Source organism: Mytilus galloprovincialis, chromosome 10, assembly GCF_965363235.1.
Source record: "Mytilus galloprovincialis chromosome 10, xbMytGall1.hap1.1, whole genome shotgun sequence".
NCBI lineage: Eukaryota > Metazoa > Mollusca > Bivalvia > Mytilida > Mytilidae > Mytilus > Mytilus galloprovincialis.
Genome location: NC_134847.1, coordinates 43,289,063 through 43,300,349, shown reverse-complemented (window position 1 = coordinate 43,300,349; position 11,287 = coordinate 43,289,063). Strand labels below are relative to the sequence as shown.

Here is an 11,287-nt window from a genome sequence, read left to right as displayed (position 1 = left end):
AAACAAATCGTAATAGATCGTAATGTAAAACCAATACAAAACAAAACGATTTTTTTCGGTTTTAAAAATTTGAAAATGACATCAAAAATGTAAGGGACTGATAGATATATGTCTCTTTGGCAACCATACCACATCACCTGATTATTATATTTATATTTATACCACTGTCAAGGTTTTAACTTGGTAAAGACACTTTAACGCGTGGACAGATTATTTATTTAAGTGCATGTGACAAAATTTTCCTGATAACAATAAAGTACAAGTGTCATCGAGATTTACAATTATAGATGTGTAACAAAATATAATGGAAGTCTTAACATTAATATATCTCATATATATGATATTTGTGAATAGCGGGGTTTCTCAACAACAACCTGTGGTATTAACAGATTGTGGTCCTGTTTTAGGAACGAATTCCACAACCTTTGTATTCAAGGGAATACCATATGCCGTTCCACCTTTACGTGATCTACGATGGACTCCTCCACAGGCCCTGAGCAAAACTGGTGGAACATGTTGGGCAGGAACATTCAATGCATCAACATTTGGAAACACGTGCATACAACGAAATGAATACAATCAAAGTGAAATTATAGGTAGTGAGGACTGTCTCTATCTCAATGTATGGACGCCGACGCTAAACACCAGCGCTAATTTACCAGTCATGGTGTGGATACACGGTGGAAGTTTGCAGTTATCAAATGGAAACAGGCCGACTTTTAGCCCAACTGCAAAGCTTGCAAACTCGACAAACGTCGTTTATGTTAGCATGAACTATCGTCTTCATGCCTTCGGTTTTATGGCTTTGGATATTTTGACAGCGCGATCGCTACATAAAACCTCTGGAAATTATGGATTCATGGATCAGCAACTTGCACTTCAATGGGTGCAACGGAACATCAAAAACTTTGGCGGGAACCCTAATTTGGTAAGTTAAAGCACTTTAATCAGTGTAAAAGAGAAAATCGACGATAATCGGTATACGGTAAGTTAAGGGTTAAGCTTGATTAGGTATTGGTTGTGTAATGTCGAGTTGCCAATGTTGCAACCATATACAATAGAGAAGGATGAAAAGCTTGTTTTATAAAGAGGTAAACTAATGAATGTATAGTAAATAAGCTTCGTTCTACTTCACGTTAAAGCAAAGAACATTTATCTTATTAGAGGGAAAATCTTTGAAATGAAGTTTGAATTACATAGTTATTATAACAAAGGATCAAACCAAGACAGATAATGCATGCTTTATTACAGGTTTTACTGTACTTGCTTTTTTGGATTGTGGCATTAGTCTAAAGTCTGAAAGAGAATATCAATCTGATTTTTCTGAATTGTGACTGTTAAACCTCAGATGAAACATTAAACCACATTACCAATGTTAGTATACAATTAACCAAATAAAGGCCTGGTTCACTGAAACATGCATTTTTTTTAATTTTTGAAACAGAAAAAAGGTATACAATGAAACGTCGGAAGATACTGGTGTAACCTGACGCTACTTACTGGAAGACGTTATCCAAAATAAAAACGTTAGAACGCACGTTTTTTAAGATGGCTTTCTAAAATTAACGGATTTTATGAGCGAAATTTATGAACTTTAAATTCATGTTTTCTCAAATAATATATTAACAAATAAAAAAGAAATAATTGAATTGAAACTATTTGTTTAAAAAACATTTTAATTACAAAATCAATCGATTTTTTTAATTACACTACGCATTGCTAACATGGCTAATGCACTCATTTATACACTGCAGAATGTCGAGGCGAATAAAATACGATATATATAGCATAACAGTGCCATTAAGTTCTGCACAAATATATATATACAATTTACAAAGGAAGCAGCGGAAACAATAGCTGTTTTCTTATCTATGATTTTGTATTGTATCCAGAAAACACTGCATGCACTTCCGCGAGGAATTATTGCCCCTCCCATGAATCAATATTGAGCTTTTACCTAAAACATTTGAAGTTTTCTCAACAAGCAACAAAAATAACCCGTATTCTGAAACGTCTGTGAAAACCGCAATATTGACAATTGACGTAAATTTTGTATAATTTGTTACTTAACGTTAAAATCGTATGTGGGGACATTGTATCGGACATTATAGTTTTATCCGATATCTCGTATTTTAGATTAAATTTATGAGAATTTACTATCAAAATAGAGATAACTTTTTGTACTTTTTACCTTATACTTTTATTTATGTAGCGAAAACCACTATATTAAATAAATATCATGACAAAAACAGAAAAACGTCATCCTACGTCAATTGGGTTTGAAGGGGACAAATTGTCGGATTGATATTTGACTCGAATAAAAAGAATTCGTTATTAAAATCACTGATTATTGCATGAGGCGAAAGTGTGAGCTTTGTACAAAATACTAGTATAATAATTTATTTACTTACGACATGGTGATTGCTTTGGTGTCCCTTTTTTTTTGGACAATTTAGAAAAATGACGGCAACTTTTGTGCATGGGACACATAATTTTTATCATCTAGATCATTTTTTCTCGAAATTCCGTCTTTTCAAAGAATAAACCGAAATTACATCATCGACCAATTATGTCATGCTAGTTCTAGACAGCTAGACTTTTGTATCGTTTGGTGGAATTTTTTATATGGTTTTAACAATATTCCGAATTTCCCAAAATTTAAAGTGTAACGCGGGACAAGGAAATAATATTAAAAAATGAAGGTTTAATTGATTTTCACTTAATGAAAAAAGTCTGTTACATATACAAAATTGCAATATTCTGAAGTAGAATATAAAAGCTTTAAAATGATATATAACACTTTAGAAGATCACTTTTAATGTTTATAAATCAATGACTTGAATGTGTCTTGTCCGCGATTTCACTAAAATGACACCAGTATCGTGCGAAGTTTCAATGAAATTGAAAATGGAAATGTGGAATGTGTCAAAGAGACACCAACCCGACCATAGAGCAGACAACAGGCGAAGGCTACCAATGGGTCTGGAATGCAGCGGGAGACTCCAGCACCCGTGGGCGTCCTTCAGCTGGCCCCTACATATGAATATGAATACTAGTTCAGTGATAATGGGCGTCACACTAAACTCCGTATTATACACAGGAAACTAAAATTAAAAATCATACAAGTCTAACAAAGGTCAGAGGCTACATTTATCATATCTTTTTAATTTTCTTTATAATAATTACTCAAATTTCTTATTTTCGTTTTATCAAAGGTTACCTTGTATGACAGTACAGGATCAGTATCCTTTTTACACTTATTGATATTCCTTAAATACTAAAAAAAAGCATATTTATTATCTCTTTATTTTTGTTTCAGGTTACCGTATTTGGTCAGAGTTCAGGCGGAACTAGCATTATAGGTCTTCTTGCATCGCCATTGTCAAAGGGACTATTTCATCGCGCATGGATGATGAGTGCGTCACCTGTTTACAATAAAACCCTAGTAGAAGCATCCAAAGATAATTTAGTGTTTCTGAAAAACACAGGCTGTTCAGATACAAATTGTCTGGTGAATGTACCAGCAAATGACATTATTCATGCAGTTCCATGGAACGTCTATCCTTATTGGGCTATGTCGGATCAGATGGACTTGCCAGTGCGTAACTACTTTGATGGGGCTATTTGCATTGTGGATGGTGAGTTAAAATTTTACTGTCATATCTTACCTGAATGATACAGTAGATATTTGACTCATTAATTGTTTATTTTTTTGTTGTTGGCTCGACGTCCAGTCAGAAAAATGCCATGCGTTTTCAACTTATCTAACGAGTATCCAACCGAAAAATCCACGAATGCACGAATACGTAGCGCATACATGAGTCATCAGTTGTTTAGTCACGAATTAAATATTTGAGATATTGAATTTTTATTATTTCTTATTACATTAACTTTTAATGTAAATAATGTCAAAATTTAAATCATAGGAATTTTATTGTTGTCTAGGCGTTATCATTTCGTTTTGATAAAACTCCTTTTACATCTTCTTGACATCTAATGTTTTATGGCGTACGATGAGTGAAAATCCATGGTTTATTTCACGTGTAAGATATTCTTTTTTTTTTCTTTTGGTCGTGGCTTGTTATTTGTATCTTGCATGACGAGAACGTACTTGTTTAACGCAGCATATTATGAATAATTCATTTATAGCAATGTAATACAACATTCTGATATTTCTCATTGGCTTTTGTTGATGACTAAAAAAGACAACTTTTATCGCGCACAATAGGTTTTTTACTTCTGGTTTTCGCAATTTTACTCTTTCTGGACCCATTATCTTTATGTATGGTTGCCGATGATTTCAGTAGGTAATTGTCTAATTTCAGAGTTCTTGACTAAGAAGGTCATAACTTTCATCATTTTTCTGGATTAATAAAAATGTGCTCACAGGTGAAAGCAAAATGGCCGTGACAACTTTATATTATTTTTTTCTACGCAAATGACCCTGAGAAAAAAAAATTGTTTGTTTCACCCTCAGCTGCCACTATATGTATAATGCTAAAATTTAAAAAAAGAAAATGTTTTCTATTTGTCGCCAAAAAAATATATTGTTTCCGCCGAAAAAAAAGCGAAAAAAGGTCCTTAGCCCCACCCCCAGCTAATCAAATGGTTGCTGCCTAACAAACTGATAAAAGATGGTGTGATATAATGAGTAAAATTAAACGAACTTTTATTGTTTTTGTTGCAAATAAAATCAGGCTAATTTATTCCAGGATATGTCGTACCCGAACCACCGTTTGAAATGTGGAAGCAGGGAAAAGGGATAGACGTCCCCGTAATTGTTGGTTCGTAACTTCATATATTAAATTATTATCGTAAATGTAACTTTGTTCAGGAATATGATACATTTGTGGCGCTCTTAGATGTGTATACTTATATAGATACAATAATTAGTCGTCTGATCTGTCAGTTTTGCGATTGTGATCTTAAACCAATTTTGACATTTTATCTGATTGTGGAATCAAATTGCATGTGATAAGTATCATGCATGCATAGATGGGGAAGCTTATACTGTAGACGCCCCGGTTTTGCTCCTTTTTCGATTTACTGTGGATTCATAAATTATTTCGTGGGTACCAATTTTCGTGGATTGGGGAACACTTACAATTTTGCAAAGCCAATGTTAAATTTGCAATTCGTTGAACATTTGAATTCGTGGTTAACCTGCACCCACGAAATCAACGAAAATTGGTATACAATGAATACTTATGAATCCGCTGTTTGCGTTTTTAATATACAGATGAAATTTGCTTACATCTATTTTTTTATGTTCAACCTGTATTTTTTCTTTCATCTTCATTTATGAATATAAATATTTTGTTTGAAGCCAAGTGCTGGTTGTGCTTCGTATGGGTAGAACATACGCAGAACCATCTCTTTATTAGGTTCGCAAATGGTCTTGAATAAATATGGCTTGATTGAAAGCTGCTGTCGATAATTACTTCTTTATTCCGATCAGAAACTGTTACACCAAATGTTTTCCTTTCATCATTATAATCATCCACAAAAAGAAGTGTTCAAATACTCTTTGATGGTCTGTTGTAGGGTCATAGATATCTCATATCGAATTAATAGTTCTTTAATGTTTAACAATAATTTGAAATTAAATCGACAAATGAAAAAATTAACAAGAGGAACTATGAGCTTAGCAAACAATGATATCCCCACTTTCCCAGCTCTTATAGTAGATTATGGTTAAGATTGTGGGACATCTTAAAAGAATCATAATGTTTAAAAGGACTTCTTCAGTATGCATATTAATGAAATGTATCCTGTTGAACTTACTTTAAATAAAGCTAATACTAACAATGACCACTGCCCTTTTCTCGATCTTGATATCTATATCACTAATGGAAAGCTGAATACTAAAATTTATGATAAAAGGGATGATTTTTCATTTCCTATCGTTAATTATCCGTTTTTAGATGGCGACGTTCCCTTGTCACCATCTTACGGTGTTTATATATCTCAACTTGTACGATTCGCTCGTTTATGTAACAATGTTTTAGATTTTAACGAGAGAAATTTATGTATTACTGAAAAATTATTACACCAGGGTTTTCGATATCACAAACTAGTCAAAACATTTACTAAATTTTATCATCGTTATAAAGACATCATTCGTAAATATAGCTCAACATGCAGACTTCTAATACGTTCAGGTATTTCACATCCAATTTTTTATGGTAATATTCTTTATAAAGCACAAAGGTGTCAGTATTCACCTCAGAAACTTACAAAACCTTAGAATAGACTTATTAAGAAGGGATATAATTACGATACTGTTGTCAAGTCATTAAAGATTGCATATTTTGGCGTTAATATTGAGTCACTGATAAGGTCTTTGCATCGGAACTAAACACATTATTTTTTAAAAACAGTTGTTGGCATGACACGGGTTATGTTCTTCTCATATATGTTATGATGGTATGATACTAAACCCCTAACGGGAAGGATTGTGCCTGATGTTCATATGATGAAATCATAATCTTTCAGTCAGTTTAATTGAAGTCTGGAGCTGGCATGTCAGTTAACTGCTAGTAGTCTGTTGTTATTTATGTATTATTGTCATTTTGTTTATTTTCTTTGGTTACATCTTCTGACATCATACTCGGATTTCTCTTGAACTGAATTTTAATGTGCGTATTGTTATGCGTTTACTTTACTACATTGGTTAGAGGTATAGGGGGAGGGTTGAGATCTCACAAACATGTTTAACCCCGCCGCATTTTTGCGCCTGTCCCAAGTCAGGAGCCTCTGGCCTTTGTGAGTCTTGTATTATTTTAATTTTAGTTTCTTGTGTACAATTTGGAAATTAGTATGGCGTTCATTATCACTGGACTAGTATATATTTGTTTAGGGGCCAGCTGAAGGACGCCTCCGGGTGCGGGGATTTCTCGCTACATTGAAGACCTGTTGGTGACCCTCTGCTGTTGTTTTTTATTTGGTCGGGTTGTTGTCTCTTTGACACATTCCCCATTTCCATTCTCAATTTTATTCTGGACACACAATGAGTTGACTCCAAGTAATGCAGTGGCAAAGTTCATAAATTGCATTAGTAAGTGATAACACAACAGTTATCATATTAAAACTGAATAAAAGGTGCACAATAGCATTATATTGTTACGATTGTGAAATTACATTAACGATAACAACTTTAGTGGACAAAATGCACCTTTCGACAGTTAAGCGGATACCAAATGGGTTCTACTTAATTTCTTAAGTCCTTTAATTATCCTTACATAATTTAATCAATCCGATCGCGAAAGGAATAGAAAAAAAAAGTTTATTTAACCGTCTCATGCATTTATGTTTTGAAGGGACAACAAGTCAGGAAACAGACCTTCACCCATCACATTCAGATATAAACAGTTGGACATGGGATACCTATCACAAATACGTCCACACGTATCTCGACACTTTTCCTGGAAACATTTCTACCGAAGCTTTAGCCCTGTATCCAGATGGTGTAGAAAGCGAAGAATACCAATACACATCGATGACGTCAGATTTAAGAGTAACCTGTCCCAATAATATCATGTCCGATATACTCAGCAAATACTTCAAATCTCCAGTTTATAGATACGTTCTTACTATCTGGCCATCCCAGCCCGTCAATGTAATGGGTATACCATACAAGGCTAAGTACGCATGCCACATGTGGGACGCCATTGGATTTTTTGGCTCCATCAGCAGCTACTATAAACCTACAAAAGGTGATCAAAGTTTTGAAAAATCGATTCAGAAAGAAATGGTCCATTTTGCCACTACAGGAAAACCATATACACAAAGCTGGAAAACTTATCCAACAAGCACTGGTCTTCTTACTACGAACATGACAGTTGTGTCGTCTTATCATGCTGAAATGTGTACTTTTTGGAAGGACAACGATTTTTTCCGCTACGCCTGGATAAACTAAAAAAAATGTTATTTCAGTATTTACTCTCTATAATTTAATAAAATGATCAAATTTATAAATGGACGTCAAGTTGGTTACCTATTCCCTATTCCCTATTCGTTACCTATTCCATATTCCCTATTCGTTACCTATTCGTTACCTATTCCCTATTCCCTATTCGTTACCTATTCGTTACCTATTCCCTATTCCCTATTCGTTACCTATTCCCTATTCCCTATTCGTTACCTATTCGTTACCTATTCCCTATTCCCTATTCGTTACCTATTCGTTACCTATAGCTATTCCCTATTCCCTATTCGTTACCTATTCGTTACCTATTCCCTATTCCCTATTCGTTACCTATTCGTTACTTATTCCCTATTCCCTATTCGTTACTTATTCGATTTTTAATATCCTTCCCCCTTTTTAATTAAGTCTCCCAAACAAAGTTTGGAGACTTATTGTTTTTTCTCAGTTCTTATTATTTTTATTATTCTTCTTCTTCCTCTTCTTCCTCTTCTTCTTCCGCCACTTTAAAAATGAACTTGTCCGCAGCATTTCTCCAAAACTACTTGTCAGATTTACTTAGGGTTTCATAAAATGTTAGACTAATATGTCTAGGTGAGCTATCAATCGTTCATTTGTGCATTGGGTCTATTAAGGGGTATTTGCGGGGGGGGGGGGGGGGCAGAAAGAAGGGAGGGGTTTACTATAGAACCCTATGGGATTTTATTTTCTAAAATTTTCAAATGAATATAACTTGAAAACTGTAAGTGATAGATACATGCAGTCTTCAGAAATGATTAAAGGACAATGAAACAAATCACATGAAATATAGGGGAGTCCCTGGGGGGTCATCCCTACCCCCTTCAATTCGAGAATATGCTTTTAACTTGTAAACGGTCCAGATCCCCACCCCTAAACCATATATATTATTGTATGGGACAATAAAACTAATCAAATGAAATTAAATAAAAGTTCCTGGGGGTCACCCTCATCCCGTTAAATTTGAGAATGTACTATTATCTTGTAAACGGTCCAGATCCCCACCCCTAAACCATATATATTCTTGAATAGGACGATAAAACAAATAAAATTAAATTAAATGGAAGTCCCCGGGGGTCATCCCCACCCAGTTCAATTTTAGAATGTGCTATTATCTTGTAAACGGTCCAGATCCCCACCCCTAAACCATATATATTCTTGTAGGGGACAATAAAACTAATCAAATGAAATTAAATGGAAGTTCCTGGGGGTCACCCCCACCCCGTTCAATTTGAGAATGTACTATTATCTTGTAAATGGTCCAGATTCCCACCCCTAAACCATATATTTTATTGTAGGGGACAATAAAACAAATGAAATGAAATAAAAGGAAAGTCCCTAGGGGGTCACCCCACCCCCTCTTGTTTGAAAACTTATAAACGGTCAACATCATCACCCCTAAACTATATATATTCTTGTAAGGGACAATAAAACTAATCAAATGAAATTAAATGGAAGTTCCTTGGGGTCACCCCCACCCCGTTCAATTTGAGAATGTACTATTATCTTGTAAATGGTTCAGATCCCCACCCCTAAACCATATATGTTCTTGTAGGGGACAATAAAACAAATAAAATGAGATAAAAGGGATGTCCTGAGGGGGTCATCCCACCCCCTCTTGTTTGAAAACTTGTAAACGGTCAACATCCCCACCCCTAAACTATATATATTCTTGTAAGGGACAATAAAACAAATAAAATGAAATGCAGGTAAAGTCCCTGGGGGTCACCACCACCCCCTCCTGTTTGAATACTTGTAAATGGTGGAGATCTCCACCAGTAAGCCATATATATTCTTGTATGGGACAAAAAATCAAATCAAATGAACATGGGACCATATGAATTGCGAGTTATGGGAGCTTTGTTTGGGAGACTTCGTAACAGCATCCTGTTACAATTACTTCTTGTTGTTTATACTCCTATATCTGGTAAAAGTTCTAAATTTGTTGAGGTAAAATGATCTTTTTATGACCTATTTATATGTGTTTGTGCTCAACCGATCCTTTTACTTTAAGTTCGATAATCATTTGTTCCTTATTTGATTTTTATACGTTCTACCTTTTAACTGCTTTATGTCCGTATGTTTGAAGATGGATCTTGGTTCGAAGGGATGACATCACCGTGTTAGCGCTTGCATAAAAAAAAAAGATGTGGTATGATTGCCAATGAGATAACAACCCACAATAGACCAAAATGACACAGATACTATCAACTATAGGTCAATGTACGGCCTTCAACAATGAGCATAGCCCAAACCGTGTAGTCACCTATAAAAGGCCCAGATATGACAATTTCAAACAAAAAAACTAACGGCCGTATTTCATATACAAAAACATAAACGGAAAACAAATATGTAACACAAAAACAAACGATAACTACTTAATTTCAGGCTCTTGTCTAGGGACAGGCACATACTAACATAATGTGGTGGGGTTAAACATGTTAGCAGGGTGTACATCGTTTCGGAGCATGCTATTACCTTGTTTAATTCGTTCCATCACTCGCTTATAATTCGCTTATAATACATGTATCATACGTTGCACCTTTTAAAACATGATTTTCAATTGTTTTGTTGTCTCTGGTGGTAGATTTGGGTTCTTAGAGGTGATATAACTCTATAAACGCATATTCCAGCGCTCGGACAACACCCTGTTAAATATTCGTTACTTATTCGCTTTTAATACGTTTGTTGTACGTTGCACCTTTTAGAAAATGATTTTCAATTGTGTTCATATCTCTGGTGGTAATAATGTGTTCTTATAGATGAAATATCCCTATCAGCGCGTATGTACCCGTTCCAGCGCTCGGATAATACCCTGTTACTTATTTGTTCCTTATTCGCTTTTAATGCGCGGGGTAAGTATACGTTGCACTTTGAAATAAATCGTTTTTTTAATTGTGTTCATGTCTCTGCTGGTAACAATGTGTTCTTAGAGACGAAATGACCATATTAGAGCGCATGTACCCGTTCCAGCGCTCGGTTAATACCTGTTACATATTTGTTACCTATTCACTTATAAAACGTTTGTTGTACGTTGCACCTTTTAGAAAAGGATTTTCACTTGTGTTCATGTCTCTGGTGGTAACAATCTGTAATTAGAGATGAAATGACCCTATTAGCGTGCATGTACCCGTTCCAGCGCTCGGTTAATACCCTGTTACCTATTCGTTACCTATTCGTGACTTATTCGCTTTAAATACGTTTGTTGTACGTTGCACCTTTTAGAAAAGGATTTTCAATTGTGTTCATGTCTCTGGTGGTAACAATGTGTTCTTAGAGATGAAATGACCCTTTTAGCGCATATGAACCCTTTCCAGCGCTCGGTTAATACCCTGTTACCTATTC

At 34.9% G+C, this 11,287-nt stretch overlaps 1 long non-coding RNA gene across 1 annotated transcript; it reads left to right on the top strand.

Annotated features, from left to right (window-relative positions):
• The first annotated feature begins 258 nt into the window (after window positions 1–258).
• LOC143047603 (uncharacterized) lies at window positions 259–7,977 on the top strand. The gene is made up of 4 exons (XR_012969607.1): window positions 259–928; window positions 3,320–3,638; window positions 4,713–4,784; window positions 7,320–7,977. It is a non-coding gene; the product is annotated as an uncharacterized LOC143047603 (long non-coding RNA).
• The last annotated feature ends 3,310 nt before the right edge of the window (window positions 7,978–11,287 follow it).